The 17,461-nt window shown below is 46.0% G+C and overlaps 1 pseudogene; it reads left to right on the top strand.

Moving 5' to 3' along the window:
• Positions 1-199: 199 nt before the first annotated feature.
• Positions 200-11,681, top strand: LOC136353499 (uncharacterized; annotated as a pseudogene).
• The last annotated feature ends 5,780 nt before the right edge of the window (positions 11,682-17,461 follow it).

Here is a 17,461-nt window from a genome sequence, read left to right as displayed (position 1 = left end):
GCGAAATTCTGGAAGGGGGAGGAGATTGAATCTGTTTTGGCATCCGAAGTTCGAGTTGTATTGGAATCCTAATTCTGTGGCTTTGCAGTATAAATACAAGGCACAGTGGTGGCCGAAGGTGCGGTTCAAAGTTTTTCCGGAGATAGGGCTAGGCGTTGTCAACCCCGTCTCTTTGTTTGTTGGATCTAGCGGAAGTCCCATGGCGGCCAATGTCGGTGGGGGTGATAAAGGGATCGTCATTGGGATAATTTCCCACCCGAAGCCGACGAGCGGTAATGAGACGGACGCGGTGATTCTCGACAGGATTCCTCTGAAGATGATCAAGGGAGCAGCGGGCACATCTGATCAGGGCCAGGAACACACAACGGCTGCGAGGAGGGGATCTGCAGAGAACAACCAAGTTGATGCAACACAGGGTCCTACGGTGTTCACCGAAGGAGATCTGGTGGAGGATGATGAGGATGTGGTTGTGGTGAATATTGAGGATGATGAACTGCAGACTGCTGGCCTGTGGACGATCTTGGCGAGGTTCTATTCTCTGAGAACTCCGAACCAAGTGGCCCTGTTTGACGACATGCGCAGAGCTTGGAGATTGAGAGCAGATATAAGCTACAAATCACTACGTGACAACATGTTCATCATAACCTTCTCGGCAGAGGGAGACTATGATTTTGTCATTAAAGGGGGTCCTTGGATTCATAGAGGAGATGCGCTCCTGGTAGCGAGTTTTGATGGCATTACGTGCCCATCAAACGTTCCTTTGGATGTTGTTCCGATCTGGGTGCGCATATATGACCTCCCTCTGGTGTTGATGACAAAGGTAAGAGGTGAGATGTTTGGGAGCAAACTCGGCAAAGTTCGTGAGGTAGACGTGGGGGATGATGGACGCAACAAACATGATTTTTTCCACATTCGTGTTGATCTCCCTGTCAAGCGTCCTCTGAAATCACAGATAGCTATAAGGATGACTGTCCAAGGCAAGGAGGTCCTTCGCAGGTTCGATTTACATTATGAGCGGGTACCGCACTTTTGCTTTATCTGTGGTTTTATTGGTCATTCCGACAGAGATTGCAATAGAAGATCTGCTAATGAGGAGCAACCTTTCCAATTCTCAGCTGAGCTACGATGCTCCCCCCTTAAACCTTTTGAGAAGAAGATCAGTAAAGTGAAAGCTGCCCAAACATCAAGTGTTGCACGTAACTTGTTCTTCAGAGGGGCAGGAAGTGCTAGTTCGTTGTCCTCCAGACACAAACAAGATGGTCAGATGCAGGAAGCAATACCGCCCAGAGTTGATGCCCATGATGGGTTTGAGTTTAAGGAAAGGGAAGGGGACACTGCAATCGATGAGATGTTAGCTCAACAGGCTGGGAAGATGGATGTTACGGGGGACAAAACTCAGGGAACATCGATGGTTGTCCCTGCTGGGAAGCTAGCCCAGCAACAATCGGAGAAGGAAGCACCCAAGAAGACTGATGGTGATGAAATTTCTGCTTCTGAGATGATACCAGCCATGAGGAACCTTCAACAGCAAGCCTCGTTTGGGGAAGTGTCATCCGAGGAGATCAGCGATGCCAATAGGAAGAGGATGCCAGACCAGTCAGGACTCCAGATAAAAGGGAGGGTTCAGCAAGCATTGTTGGAATACCAACAATACACAGGTGGCAGCAATTCCATGCATGGGGATATCGGCAAGGCAGCTAGAGCAGTGAAGAGACTCAAGAAGGCTGTAGAGGGTGAGGACACAGACGATATGGAGGCAACCAGCCATGGGGCCGCTGGTAAACTGACGGGACCTGTGATTGGGTCCCGTCAGGAGCAATGAGTTGCTTGGCTTGGAACTGTCGCGGTATAGGGAACGCGGTGACAGTTCGTGACCTTTGTGCCTTAGTGAAGGAGGCAGGTTCCCATATTGTGTTTTTAAGTGAGACTAGGCAAAAGATTGAGAAGGTTCGTAGGCTGCGGAATAGATTGGGTTTGAGGGGTTTTGCTGGGGTTAACAGTGATGGGATGAGTGGGGGTCTGGCTTTATTCTGGCATGAGTCTATTCATGTGGAAATTATAAGTATGAATGAGAGATATATTGACGCGTATGTTCGTTTATCTGTGAATGCTCCTGTCTGGCATGCTACTTTTGTGTACGGGGAACCTAGAGTGGAAAACAGACATCGTATGTGGGCGTTGTTAAATTCAATTAAGCAAGTTTCGGATCTCCCGTGGTTAGTGGTGGGTGATTTTAATGAGACTCTTTGGCAGTTTGAGCATTTCTCTCTAAAACAACGAAGTGAGCTGCAAATGCAAGCCTTTAGGGATGTGGTCCAGAGATGTGATCTCCATGATCTGGGGTTCTCGGGGGTGCCATACACTTATGATAATAGGAGAGAAGGACGCAGTAATGTTAAAGTGCGCCTAGACCGCGCCCTTGCAGATGATGGGTGGAGGGGACTGTTCTCTACAGCACAGGTGTTTCATCTGTCCTCTCCTAGATCAGACCATTGCCCCATCCTTGTCAAGTGGGAATCCTGTGAAGTGTGTCCATTATGAAATTTACTGGGAAAGAGACCCTGCAATCTCTGAAGTTATAGCAGAATCTTGGGGCGTCTCCGGAGTTAAGCAGGATTTGAGCGACATTAGTCAAGCTCTGTTTAGGATGATGTCTGATCTTCGCACATGGAGTAAGAAAAAGTTCAGGAATGTCAGCCGGGAGATTGAGAAAAATAGAAAGAAACTATCTAAACTTCTTCTAAGTAATGCCAACAACAGGGAAATAAGACGGGTGTCCGATTAAATGAATGAACTTCTGTACCGTGAGGAGATGATATGGCTGCAACGATCTCGAATTGCTTGGCTGAAAGAAGGTGATAGAAATACACGCTTCTTTCACAACAAAGCAGTGTGGAGAGCTAAGAAGAATAAGATTACAAAGCTACGGGATAGTGACGATACTGTTCACAGTACGACAAAAGAGTTGGAACGTATGGCAACTGAGTATTTCCAAAGGCTGTTCACTGCCGACCCCAGTATTGATCATTCGAGAGTCACTAGCCTGATGAAGCCGAAAGTCACAGATGCGATGAATGAGGAACTATGCAAAACCTTTAGTGAAGAGGAAATAGCAAATGCTCTGTTCCAAATTGGTCCGTTAAAAGCTCCCGGGCCAGATGGATTCCCCGGTCGGTTCTATCAGAGGAATTGGGCTATACTAAAGGACGACATTGTGCGAGCTGTACAAGAATTTTTCTCTTTGGGTACCATGCCTTCGGGGGTCAATGAGACTGCCATTGTTCTGATACCGAAAACTGAGCAACCACAGGAACTAAAGGATTTCAGACCTATCAGTTTGTGCAATGTGGTCTATAAAATAGTGTCTAAGTGTTTGGTGAACAGACTAAGACCAATCCTGGATGATCTGGTGTCACAGAACCAGAGTGCCTTTGTCCCTGGTAGATTGATAACAGATAATGCCCTGATAGCATTCGAATACTTCCACCATATACAGAGGAATAAAAATCCTGAGAATGCTTACAGCGCATACAAGTTGGACTTGTCCAAAGCGTATGACCGTGTAGACTGGGAATTTTTGGAGCAAGCAATGGTTAAACTGGGTTTCGCTCACTGTTGGGTTAAATGGATTATGGCATGCATAACCTTGGTGAGATATGCAGTTAAACTTAATGGAACCCTGTTGAACACCTTTGCTCCATCACGAGGTCTGCGTCAGGGTGATCCGCTTTCGCCCTTTCTATTCCTTTTTGTGGCTGATGGACTGTCCTTCCTACTAGAAGAGAAAGTGGATCAGGGAGCTATGAACCCAATTCATATATGCCGGCATGCTCCTGCTGTGTTGCATTTACTGTTTGCGGATGACACACCGTTGTTCTTTAAAGCGGCAAATGATCAGGCGGTAGTGATGAAAGAAGTTCTCGAAACTTATGCTTCCTGCACTGGGCAATTGATAAATCCTTCCAAATGCTCCATCATGTTCGGGCAAAGCTCTCCTACTGCTGTCCAAAATCAGATAAAGCAGACCCTGCAGATAAGTAACTCCTTTGAAGATAAATATTTGGGCTTTCCGACGCCTGAGGGTAGAATGACCAAAGGAAAATTCCAAAGCCTCCAGGAGAGATTATGGAAGAGAATTATGCTGTGGGGGGAGAAATTTCTGTCAACTGGGGGAAAGGAGATTTTGATTAAAGCGGTCCTACAGGCCATGCCTGTTTATGTTATGGGACTCTTCAAGCTCCCGGAATCGGTCTGCGAGGAATTGACAAAACTGGTTCGTAATTTCTGGTGGGGAGCAGAGAAAGGGATGAGGAGAACGCACTGGAAATCCTGGGACTGTTTGATTGCTCAGAAGTTGAAGGGAGGTATGGGGTTTAGGGATTTCAGGCTGTTTAATCAGGCGCTTCTAGCTAGACAAGCCTGGAGATTGTTGGACAGACCGGACAGTCTCTGTGCTAGAATTTTGAAGGCCATATACTACCCGAACGGTTCTCTCATTGATACAAGTTTTGGAGGTAATGCCTCTCCAGGCTGGAGAGCGATCGAATATGGTTTAGAATTACTGAAGAAGGGCATCATATGGCGCATTGGCAATGGTAAATCAGTCAGATTGTGGAGGGATCCCTGGATTCCGCGGAGCTATTCAAGAAGACCCATCTCAGCTAAAAGAAATTGCAGACTGAGATGGGTTTCAGACCTGATTGATCAGTCCGGGTCCTGGGATACTGACAAAATCTCGCAGCATTTCCTGCCCATGGACGCAGAGGCCATCCTAAACATTCGTTTATCTTCAAGGCTGGAAGATGATTTCATTGCTTGGCATCCGGATAAACTGGGGAGATTTTCTGTCAGAAGTGCTTATCATCTGGCAGTAGCTCTGGCACATGTTGATGAAGGCTCGAGTTCGTCCGGGAATGGAAATAGCAGAGCCTGGAATGCCCTTTGGAAATGCAATGCGCCCCAAAAGGTGAAGATTTTTGCCTGGCGAGCTATTACTAACAGCCTTCCAACATTGGAAAATAAGAAGAAGAGGAAGCTTGAAGTTTCAGACATCTGACCATTTGTGGGGTGGAGTCAGAATATGTTGCTCACGCTTTGTATCGTTGCCCACATGCCCGGTAATTCTGGGAAGCGATGACTGTTGATATGAAGCTTAACCCTCTCAGTAACATTCGCAATGGAGATCCGAAAGTGATCCTGGACCTGTTGGAGCAGTCGCAGCCGGAGGATCAGGTCATGCTTTTAATGGTACTGTGGCGAATCTGGCACACACGGAATGAAATAGTGCATGGCAAACCAGCTCCAGGAATGCTAGTGTCCAAACGTTTCATTGAAAGCTATGTGCTCTCCCTTGCTGAGATCAAGCAACACCCCCAAGCAAGTCCTGAGAAGGGGAAACATGTTGTGGATGTGGTTCAAAAGAAGTTGCACAGCATCAAACGGAGTCGAGAACCTGTTCCTGACAAATGGTTGAAGCCGCTCCCAGGAAGCATGAAACTGAATGTTGATGGCTCATTCCAGGAGAGTGACGGCAAGGGTGGTATAGGCGCTGTGTTGCGCAATTGCACAGGAGAGGTTATTTTTGCTGCTTGTGGACATGTTGATTGTTGTAGCAGTGCTTTGGAAACGGAACTCCTTGCCTGCAGGGATGGTCTTGCTCTCGCCCTACAATGGACCCTGCTGCCAATAGTGATTGAGACAGACTGCTTGGCGATGATCCATCTTTTCCGCGATGCAACAGGTGCTAAATCGGAGCTGGCGTTTTTAATCAGGGAGATAGATTCTCTCTTGGTGGGAAATAGGGATATTAGCTTCAGTAAGTGTCTTAGAAGTCAAAATCATATTAGCCACTATTTAGCAAATAAGGGCCGTTGTGACAAGATCACACAGTTTTGGCCGGACAATAAGTGTACTTTTATCTCGCAGTTTATCTGTGAGGAGGCTAATGAGTAATTATCCCTTTCCCCTGCAAAAAAAAAAAGAGTGGAACCAACACACTCAAAGATACACCTTCACATTATATTTGAATTTGAACTCACACAAAAAGCCCTAGATACACTCTCCCACAAAGCACAAGGGACACCTCAAACCTGCAAAAAAGGGCACCAAGGGGGGCAGGGGTGAGTTTACCTCTTTTCCGTAGTTTCTAAATCATCGATAAATCGTCTATAAAAAATACTCTGTTAACCTGGAGGAAATCCTATTGAACATTACGGTTAATAATTGGAATTATCAGGGAGAATTTTTTTTGAAATTCTCTATGCTTAAAATCATTAACAGGACTTTAGGGGAATATTCAGAGCAGAGGAAGTAATAATGTTAATTTAAAATGTCAGGATTTGAATTAATAATTCTTTCCTCCCCCTCCCGTGGTCGTGAACCGTTCTTGGTTCACTGTCCCCGTGCGCGGTTCGTCGTATCCACCGACCCCTTTGCCGCTTTGCTTTCGTTTTATATGACGAGCCGAGTCCTATTCCTATTCGAGTCCCATTCCCTTTTCCTTTCCTGAAACGGCACTCCCACTTTCCTTTTTAGGTTCCCCTTCTCCCGTATTCTTTCCCTCCTCCCCAGCCGTGCGCGCGCGCCTTTCCCTCTCCCACTCGACCGAAGCCGCCCCCACCTCCCTCTCCTTTGCGCGCATTACCGCCGGTCCCGCCAAATCCAACTCCACCTCCACCTATATAAGTCATCATACCCTCTCTTTTTTTTATTTCTATCTTTTGCCGTCAACCCTAGCCGCCCCTCTCCCGTGTGCCACCCTAGCTTGCCGCCGCCCTAGCCGCCGCCGCCGCTAGTTGTCGCCGCCGTATTGCCGGTGAGCTCACCTCCCTATTATCCATCTCACCGGTATGGTTTATTGCTGAGGTTTTTCCGCTAGGGTTTAATCTAGTCTAGACTAATCTGTTGTTATCTAGCGTCATCGTTGTCTCCGGGTGTTGCCGCCGGATTGCCGCCGTCGTCTCCCGGTGAGGACTCCTTTTCACGCCATGTTTTAGTTTTGTGCGTCGCCGTCGTTGTGTAGTCACTGTTGCGTTGTTGCCGCCGGCGGTGCCCTAGCGGCGCCACCATGCCATGCTGCTGCTGCGCGCGCTCCGTTGCCGCCACTACTGCACCGCTGCCGCGAGTTGGCCGTGCTGCAGCTTGTTGAGCCAAGCCAAGCCATGCCCTAGTGCCGCCGGTGCCGCCCGCGCTAGCCGCGCCACCGCTGCTACCATGTTGTGGGCGTGTCGCTGCTAAACCATGTCGTCGTCGCTATCTCGCTGCTGCTCGTCACGTGGTAGCCAAGTTGTCTAGCCGCAGCCATATTCCTAAGCCTCTACCAGCCTTGCCACAGCTGTTCATTAGTCGTTAATCATTGTTAGCACGTAGTGTAGCCAAAGTCTCGTTCGTTCGGTCGTTTTGAGTCGTTCTGAGCTGCCGGTTCCGTTCACCTGTTCGGTTGACCATTTGAGTGGTCCCGTGTCACGGTAGGTTGATTCGTTGAGTCGCTAACCCATGAGGCTCGCTTACCGGTGTTATATTTTGTCACACCCTAAAAATCTTAAATATATAAATTGTTGATTAATTGGAATTTTTAGAAATTATTTTAAAAGCCTACAAGCTAAACCCTAATTTTCTAGGAAAATTTTCAACATAAAAATGAGCTAGATAAAATTTTATTAAATACTATGCTTGCTCCTCTATTTTCTAGAATTTTCTGGGAATTATTTGAGCAAGGGAAGTATTTTTAATAATTGAAACAACATTTTACAAATTGTTTTATTCAAAAAAGTTCAAAAGTTCCCCTTCTTGGTCCTTGGGCCGAATTCGGCCCAACTCTCTCTTTCCTCCCCCTCCTCCGCGCGCGGCCCACGCCGGCCCAAGCCGCTGCCGCCCGCGCCCCTCTCGCGGAGGCCGACAGGTGGGGCCCACCTGTCGGGATCGTCTCCCTCCTCCGGCCGCCGCCGCCGCCCGAGCCCGAACCCTAGCCGCCCTTTCTCCTCTCAATTCGTCCTAATCCGATTCCGTTTCTTCAAATTGATTGAGGGGTTTTGTTCCTCTCGGTCTCCTCTTTCTTTCCCCTCAAGAAGCTAAGCAAATCGTTGAGTTTTGGATCCGAATCGAGTTCGTTTTGTTTTATCTCTAAAAACCGAGTCCGAGATCTTCCCGACTCGATTCCTCCCGTTTGCGGCTTGATCTCTTCAATCCGAGCTCATATAAAGCTTCCTCGTGATCTCCTCTTCCGTTTGCCCCCTTTCCCGTGCTCTCTCGTGCCCCGTAGCGTCGCCGCCGCGTGCACGAAGTCCGCCGCCGCCGCCGGCCATCTTCGGTCGCGTCACGCCGCCGTCTCCGCCGTCGCCTTTGGTCGCCGCCACCGCCATTAGGTGCGCCGTGGTGTGGAGAAGCTCGGCCGCCCCTTCGTTTTCGCCGCCGACCACCGGAGCACCCTCGACGTCGTCGACCCGAGCCGCCGCCGCCTTCTTCTTCGTCGCCGGCCGCCGTCGTGCATCTTTCGGTGTAGTGGTGAGTACCAACGGGTTCGCCTCGTTGCCCTCTACGCGTTGATGCCCTCCAACCCCGCCGCCGATGTCCCTAGCGCCGGCGAGCTCGTCGACCCGAGCCGGCCGTCGTGCTGACGTCATGCCGACGTCAACCCTAGGGCTGACGTCATCTTTGCCAGGGCTGACGTCATCTCTCTCTCTTTTTCCTTTTTCCCGATTTTCAAATAGATTAAAACTTTGCAAAATCATAACTAAATAACCGTAGATCCGTTTTAGGTGGTTCAAGTTTCTAAATTTTTCTAAAATCAAGATCTACATGTTAAAAATATCCACATGTACTGTTTATGCTTGTTTTTGTACTGTTTTGTTGATTTTGTTTATTTGCTTTAGTTTCCGACGTTCCGGAGGAGAGCGTTTCTGCTGAGGAAGGTTCCGAAGCGTTTGTGGAAGCCCAAGGCAAGTCACACAGATCCCAAACAACCCTTTGAGCATGTTGATCCCGTTTAAAGCTATTATTTTATTTCAACTATGCATTGTTTTCGAATGTCATCGGGTGGTGAACCTTTCCCAGTTATTTATTGGCCGAAGATGACTTTATTTTCCTATGGGTTATAATTTGATTAGCATGAACCTTATAGATTGGATTGGTTCAGCTAAAATGCTATATATAGGTTTGCTTAGCCATGCTTAGAAACATTAGTTAACTAAAAGGGATAATGGTAAACTATTTCATCATTTTATGTTGTTAATTGTGGTTATTTAATGGTAGCTCACGATGGTCGATCGTGTGATGATAATTAATTGATAACTAAAACCTGACTAAGGTGGGTTGTGAGCATATGGTTTTGATGGTTGTGCTCATGACAATTAAGGACCGGTTCGCGAGCTACTGTTGTGAAACATTTATCGTGCCAACCACAAGCCAGCGTGGGCAACGGCTTTATCTTTTGTATAGCATGATTCATTATAGTGCGCCAGACTGAGAAGTGGCGAGAAGTCCATGGGGGTCGTTGGGGAGTCCATGCCTTGTTTTAAAGGGGGTGATTATGATCCAGGTACGGTGCACTGTAGTGAATTGTGTTATGCGAGGGGTATTGTCACTACTCCTTTCCGAGGTATCGTGGTGGTACTGAGGCACATGGTAACATGATGTGGGGTTGTGTCTTGTGGGTACAGTGGTACACCTCTGATCAGAGTTTAAACTATTCGAATAGCCGTACCCGCGGTCATGGGTGAGTTGAGCAATGTTTTTCGTGATTAGTCTCACACTACTCATTAATGTGGTGATTAATTTAGTTCCTGGTTTGGAATGGTTAGTTCCTGGTCTGGAGGTTATATTTGTTCAACTGGGGTTGGTTGTTCAAATGTGGCTGGGCCTATGCAACATGGGTATGTTGTATGGTGTTTGTTTAATATTGATTAATTATTCAACTGTTTTACTATTCTCTTAAATATTTGTTAAATGCTGTTTTCTGCAAATGAACTATACTATGCCATCCTTTGTTATCCTGTGCACTTGCATATTTGCTGTGTGGCTTGTTGAGTATGTTATATGCTCATTCTTGCAATATTCATTCATTAGAAGAGGAGTACTTCAGTGAAGGTGATGATCTGGAGGATTAGGCTTGTTCTCGGTCAAGTTGCCTGTGGAGTGGAGTCGCCATAGCCGTTCCGTCGTTTGTTTTAGTTTTATCTTTCCGCTGCGTAGAATGTTTTTCTTTGAGAGGAACTATCCACCTCTGTAATAATTTATTATTTGCGAGTATTAAATAGTTATTTATTTGTACTCTATTATCAATATTGTCATTGTGTGCCTCGGTTGATTCCTGGACGAGGGTTTAACACACATGTAAGCGTTTGGAATTTTGGATAGAAATTCCGGGCGTGACAAGTTGGTATCAGAGCCACCTTGACCTTAGGATAAGCCAAATGGTAAACCTTAAGTAGCCTTCAAAATATTTTGAAAATAGAACTGCTCTTCTCTATTCTCTTATAAATTAATTAAGTTGGCAGCATATGCAAGGTTATGCACAAAATTTATTTAATTCAATTTCTTTTCTGTTAAAAGCAAAAAGTTGTTCTTTTCAAAATGTTCCTTTTACTTTTTACCAAATCTTATTGATTGGTCGGCACTGTACATTTATCATGGTATCGATTTAATCATGTTAGCACTAGTACTACTCATCTTTCCTATGGTGACACTGTACCGTGCTTATAATAGATCATAATTATTTCAGTTTTATTTTAATTATTTGTCAAAAAAAAAATATATTTGTTTCTGTTTAAAAAGTTAAATTCTAAAAAAAATATTTATAAAATAGCTTTGTATGTGTCTTCTCTTTTATTTTTTCTACCTTTTTGGTCAAAATCAGTTGAGTCTAGTTGGTGCAGCTAACTTAAAATATGCTTTAATTCTTCTCTTCTATGTCTCTTTAGATGCCTCGCCATTCACCGAGAAATTTGATCGAGGTGTTAGGATTCGTCAGGGAGCTGAGGTTGATGGCTTTTGAAGTAGGCTATGAGGTTGCTCCTGAGTATCGTCAGATTCCCCATGACCCCGACGAGGAGAAGTGTCGTGTTCGTGTGACGTTGGCTAGTGATAGTGAAGACCTTCCATCTTTTAAGTTTGAAGCTGGAGGAAGATCGTACTGCCATGCTTGTCAAGAAGTAGCTTTGGTGGCCATTGGAGAGTTGCGACAACACTTTGAAGAAGAGTTGGATTCATCAGCTTTCCAGTATCATCCTCATAAGCCTCATGGTCAAGACTATGGAACCTATATCTGTCCTGATGGTGAAGAGAGTGCTACTCTGATGCATGCGGTGCATATGCTTAGTGCTATGGATGCAGTAAGTGTGGAGCGAGACAAAGCAGCTCATGACCGGGAAAATTGGAATCGAGGCAAGATTTGCAAGTTGGAGAGCAAGGTGTACCGTCTACAGAAGGAATTAGCTGAACTTAAAGGAGAAATGCCGCCGCCAACACCCAAGCTTCGTCTCGTCGCAAGAAAGAGAACCTGTCCGCCACCTCGTCTCCAGTTAGCTTCGAAGATTCGCGTGATGGGTGAAGCTGTGCCCGATCGTGCTGAACCTGTCATCGACATCATAAGTGATGAGGAAGAGGAGGAAGATCCTGAAGAAAGAGAGCCAGCTACTCCAGAGGAAGAAGATTCATCGCTTCGTTCCGACGCAAGGTGGAAGTAGTCGTCTAGTTAGATCGTTGCCTTAGAACGTTGTGTTAGATTGTTTGCTTAAGTTTGCTTGTGAGTGTGTGGGTTTTAGTTGCTGCTTACATCATGGGTGGGATGTAACAGCATGAGTCTAGTTCTTTTGCTTGTCAGAGTGTAAGAAAGTTGGTGAGGTAGTGTTAATGCAACTTAAATGTAATCATACACAGTTAAGAGCAATATAGAAATTTAAATTAATTAAATAACTTCGTTCTAAGGTGTCTCTCTGTCTTTCTTTCCTGTTGTCTCTGCTTATCGTCAGATGGTGAACACGCGCACCGGCACTGGAAGTGGAAGTGGAAGTGGAGCCAATAACAATGAGGGAGAACCAACGCTAGCCCAGATTCTGGCCCAACAAACACAACTGATCAATCTGTTAGTGCAGCAGGCACAGAATCAGCAGGGAAATAATCAGAACCAGAATCCACCCCCACCTCCCCAAAACAAATTGGCAGATTTCTTACGTGTGAGACCCCCTACCTTCTCAAGCACCACCAATCCAGTTGAAGCAGGAGATTGGCTGCATGCAGTGGAGAAGAAGTTGGATTTGATTCAGTGTACTGAGCAAGAGAAAGTTTCTTTTGCTTCGCATCAGTTGCATGGACCCGCTGCTGAATGGTGGGATCATTTTCGCCAAGGCAGGGCTGGAGGAGAACCTATCACTTGGCAGGAGTTCACAGCTGCTTTTAAGAAGACGCATATACCGTCAGGTGTTGTAGCTCTAAAGAAGAGGGAGTTTAGAGCACTCAATCAGGGATCTCGTTCAGTCACCGAGTACCTCCATGATTTCAATCGTTTAGCGCGTTATGCTCCAGAGGATGTTCGCACTGATGAGGAACGTCAGGAGAAGTTTTTGGAGGGACTGAATGATAAGTTGTCTTATGCTTTGATGTCTACGGATTTCCAGGATTTTCAGCAGTTGGTGGACAAAGCGATTCGCCAGGAAGACAAGTATAACCGTATGGAGCAGAAGAAGCGCAGGGCTGCCCAATTTAAGGCACAACAGGGCAGTAACCAGAGGCCGCGTCTCGTTACTGGACCTCAAGTTCCATCGTACCCTCAAGGAGGATCTTCATCAGTTGTCCGTCCCCAACGCCAGTTCTACAACAACAATACTGGTAATCGTGGCAATGACAACCGTAATGTGGTTGCTCGTCCTGCAGCAACTCCAGTTCAGAACCAGCCCGTTAGGAGGGAACAGGGAAGCAAGCCAGTGATATGCTTCAATTGTGGTGATCCGGGACATTATGCTGATAAGTGTCCGAAGCCTCGGCGTGTGAAGAACGCTCCAGCCCCGAACAACTTCAATGTTCCAGCACCGAAGGCTCGTGTCAATCATGTTGCAGCCGCAGAAGCTCAGAATGCACCAGATGTTGTTTTGGGTACGTTTCCTGTTAACTCTATACCCGCAACTGTGCTTTTTGATTCCGGTGCTACACATTCCTTTTTGTGTAAAAGTTTTGCAATCAAACATGGGATGGAAGTTGTTAGTCTTGGGAGACCTTTACTAGTTAATACCCCAGGCAATCAAGCATTTTCGACACGGTATTGTCCTTCTGTTACTATAGAAATAGAAGAAGTTCCTTTCCCATCCTCTCTTATCTTGTTAGAATCCAAAGATCTAGATGTTATCCTAGGGATGGACTGGTTATCTCGTCACAGAGGAGTTATAGATTGTGCCAACCGTAAGGTGACTTTAACCAGTAGCAATGGGGAAACAGTTTCTTTCTTTGCATCCTCTCCTAAATCTCATGGTGAGGTCTTAAACCAAGTTGCTCTACAAGAGATACCTATAGTACAAGACTACCCAGATGTGTTTCCGGAGGATTTGCCAGGTATGCCACCTAAGAGAGATATAGAGTTTCGGATAGACTTGGTACCTGGAACTAACCCTATCCATAAGAGACCGTACAGAATGGCAGCTAATGAGTTAGCTGAGGTGAAGAAACAGGTGGATGATTTGATTCAGAAAGGATACATCAGACCCAGTACTTCGCCATGGGGAGCACCAGTCATCTTTGTGGAGAAGAAAGATCATACTCAGAGAATGTGTGTGGATTATCGAGCGTTGAATGAGGTTACTATCAAGAATAAGTACCCTTTACCCAGAATTGATGACTTGTTCGATCAACTCGAAGGTGCTACAGTTTTCTCTAAGATAGATCTCCGTTCTGGATATCATCAACTTCGAATCCGTGAGGAAGATATACCAAAGACCGCCTTCACAACTCGGTATGGTTTGTTTGAGTGTACCGTTATGTCATTTGGACTCACTAATGCCCCAGCCTTTTTCATGAATCTGATGAACAAGGTGTTTATGGAATATCTGGATAAGTTTGTCGTTGTGTTTATTGATGACATTCTTATTTACTCCAAGACGAAGGAAGAACATGAAGAGCATCTTCGTCTAGCTTTAGAGAAACTACGTGAGCATCAGCTTTATGCCAAGTTCAGTAAATGTGAATTTTGGTTGTCCGAAGTGAAGTTTCTTGGTCATGTCATCTCGTCTGGAGGAGTGGCAGTAGATCCAAGCAATGTGGAGTCAGTGTTAAGTTGGAAGCAACCCAAGACGGTTTCAGAAATTCGTAGTTTCCTTGGACTTGCAGGGTATTACCGCAGGTTTGTTGAGAACTTTTCAAAGATCGCTAGACCAATGACTCGTCTACTTCAGAAGGATGTAAAGTACAAGTGGACGGAGGATTGTGAACAAAGTTTCCAAGAACTGAAGAAAATGCTAGTGACTGCGCCTGTGTTAATTTTACCTGATTCGAGGAAGGGTTTCCAAGTGTATTGTGATGCATCCCGACACGGTTTGGGTTGTGTGTTGATGCAAGAAGGAAAGGTGGTTGCTTATGCATCTAGGCAATTACGTCCTCATGAGAATAATTACCCAACGCATGACCTAGAGTTGGCAGCTGTGGTGCATGCATTGAAGATTTGGCGTCATTATCTTTTCGGTAATCGTACAGAGATATATACGGATCATAAAAGTTTGAAGTACATTTTCACTCAACCTGATTTGAACATGCGACAGCGAAGATGGTTAGAGTTGATTAAGGATTATGATATGGAAATCCACTATCACCCGGGAAAAGCAAATGTGGTAGCCGATGCCCTTAGCAGGAAAAGTTACTGTAATATGTCAGAAGCTCGATGTTTACCTTGGGAGTTGTGCCAAGAATTTGAAAGGTTGAACTTGGGAATAGTCAGCAAAGGTTTTGTGGCTACTTTGGAAGCTAAACCTACTTTGTTTGATCAAATTAGAGAAGCTCAAATGAATGATCCTGATATCCAGGAAATAAAGAAGAACATGAGAAGGGGTAAGGCCATCGGTTTTGTAGAAGATGAGCAAGGAACTGTGTGGTTAGGAGAAAGAATTTGTGTCCCAGAAAATAAGGAGTTGAAGAATACTATCATGAAAGAAGCTCATGAAACTTTGTATTCCATTCACCCTGGAAGCACTAAGATGTACCAAGACTTAAAGCTACAATTCTGGTGGGCTAGTATGCGACGTGAGATAGCAGAATATGTGGCTCTATGTGATGTATGTCAGCGGGTCAAAGCAGAACATCAGAAACCAGCTGGTCTGTTACAACCGTTGAAGATTCCAGAGTGGAAGTGGGAAGAAATAGGAATGGATTTTATAACCGGTCTACCCAGAACGTCGGCAGGACATGATTCTATTTGGGTAGTGGTTGATCGGTTGACAAAAGTCGCTCATTTCATACCGATCAAAACAACCTATACGGGACATAAGCTTGCAGAATTATATATGGCCAGAGTGGTATGTTTGCAAGGTGTTCCTAAAAAGATAGTGTCAGATAGAGGTAGCCAGTTTACTTCGATGTTTTGGCAGAAATTACAATCAGAATTGGGTACCCGTTTGAATTTCAGTACTGCCTATCATCCTCAAACAGATGGTCAGACGGAAAGAGTAAACCAAATTTTAGAAGATATGTTGAGAGCCTGTGTTCTAGATTTTGGTGGAAGTTGGGATAAGAATTTACCGTATGCGGAATTCTCATATAACAATAGTTATCAAGCTAGTTTGCAAATGTCTCCGAATGAAGCATTATATGGTCGCAAGTGCTGTACGCCGCTTCTTTGGGATCAAACCGGTGAACGTCAAGTTTTTGGGACAGACATATTACGAGAGGCGGAAGAAAAAGTGAAGATTATCCAAGAAAGGTTGCGCGTTGCTCAGTCACGTCAGAAGAGCTATGCCGACAATCGTCGTAGAGATTTGGCTTTCGAAGAAGGAGATTATGTATATCTTCGGGTTACGCCGTTACGAGGTGTTCATCGTTTTTAGACCAAAGGGAAATTGGCACCGCGTTTTGTGGGACCTTTTAAGATTGTGAGTCGAAGAGGTGAAGTAGCTTACCAGTTAGAGTTGCCTCCGTCAATGGCGGGAATACATGATGTGTTTCATGTGTCTCAGTTGAAGAAATGTTTACGTGTACCTACGGAGGAAGCAGATCCTGGTCGTATAGAGCTTCAGGAAGATTTAACTTATGTCGAGAAGCCAGTCAGAATCTTGGAAGTAAGCGAGAGGAATACCAGGAATCGCGTTATACGATTCTGCAAGGTTCAGTGGAGTAATCATTCAGAAGAAGAATCAACTTGGGAGCGAGAAGATGAATTAAAGTCAGCTCATCCTCATCTGTTCTCTAGTTCTTCTGAATCTCGAGGACGAGATTCTGTTTAAGGGGGGTAGGTTTGTCACACCCTAAAAATCTTAAATATATAAATTGTTGATTAATTGGAATTTTTAGAAATTATTTTAAAAGCCTACAAGCTAAACCCTAATTTTCTAGGAAAATTTTCAACATAAAAATGAGCTAGATAAAATTTTATTAAATACTATGCTTGCTCCTCTATTTTCTAGAATTTTCTGGGAATTATTTGAGCAAGGGAAGTATTTTTAATAATTGAAACAACATTTTACAAATTGTTTTATTCAAAAAAGTTCAAAAGTTCCCCTTCTTGGTCCTTGGGCCGAATTCGGCCCAACTCTCTCTTTCCTCCCCCTCCTCCGCGCGCGGCCCACGCCGGCCCAAGCCGCTGCCGCCCGCGCCCCTCTCGCGGAGGCCGACAGGTGGGGCCCACCTGTCGGGATCGTCTCCCTCCTCCGGCCGCCGCCGCCGCCCGAGCCCGAACCCTAGCCGCCCTTTCTCCTCTCAATTCGTCCTAATCCGATTCCGTTTCTTCAAATTGATTGAGGGGTTTTGTTCCTCTCGGTCTCCTCTTTCTTTCCCCTCAAGAAGCTAAGCAAATCGTTGAGTTTTGGATCCGAATCGAGTTCGTTTTGTTTTATCTCTAAAAACCGAGTCCGAGATCTTCCCGACTCGATTCCTCCCGTTTGCGGCTTGATCTCTTCAATCCGAGCTCATATAAAGCTTCCTCGTGATCTCCTCTTCCGTTTGCCCCCTTTCCCGTGCTCTCTCGTGCCCCGTAGCGTCGCCGCCGCGTGCACGAAGTCCGCCGCCGCCGCCGGCCATCTTCGGTCGCGTCGCGCCGCCGTCTCCGCCGTCGCCTTTGGTCGCCGCCACCGCCATTAGGTGCGCCGTGGTGTGGAGAAGCTCGGCCGCCCCTTCGTTTTCGCCGCCGACCACCGGAGCACCCTCGACGTCGTCGACCCGAGCCGCCGCCGCCTTCTTCTTCGTCGCCGGCCGCCGTCGTGCATCTTTCGGTGTAGTGGTGAGTACCAACGGGTTCGCCTCGTTGCCCTCTACGCGTTGATGCCCTCCAACCCCG

The sequence above is a fragment of the Oryza sativa genome, chromosome 10 (genome assembly GCF_034140825.1).
Source record: "Oryza sativa Japonica Group chromosome 10, ASM3414082v1".
In the NCBI taxonomy this organism is placed as follows: Eukaryota; Viridiplantae; Streptophyta; class Magnoliopsida; order Poales; family Poaceae; genus Oryza; species Oryza sativa.
The sequence above is the reverse complement of the archived record's forward strand: the minus strand, read 5'-3'. Positions and strand labels throughout refer to the sequence as shown.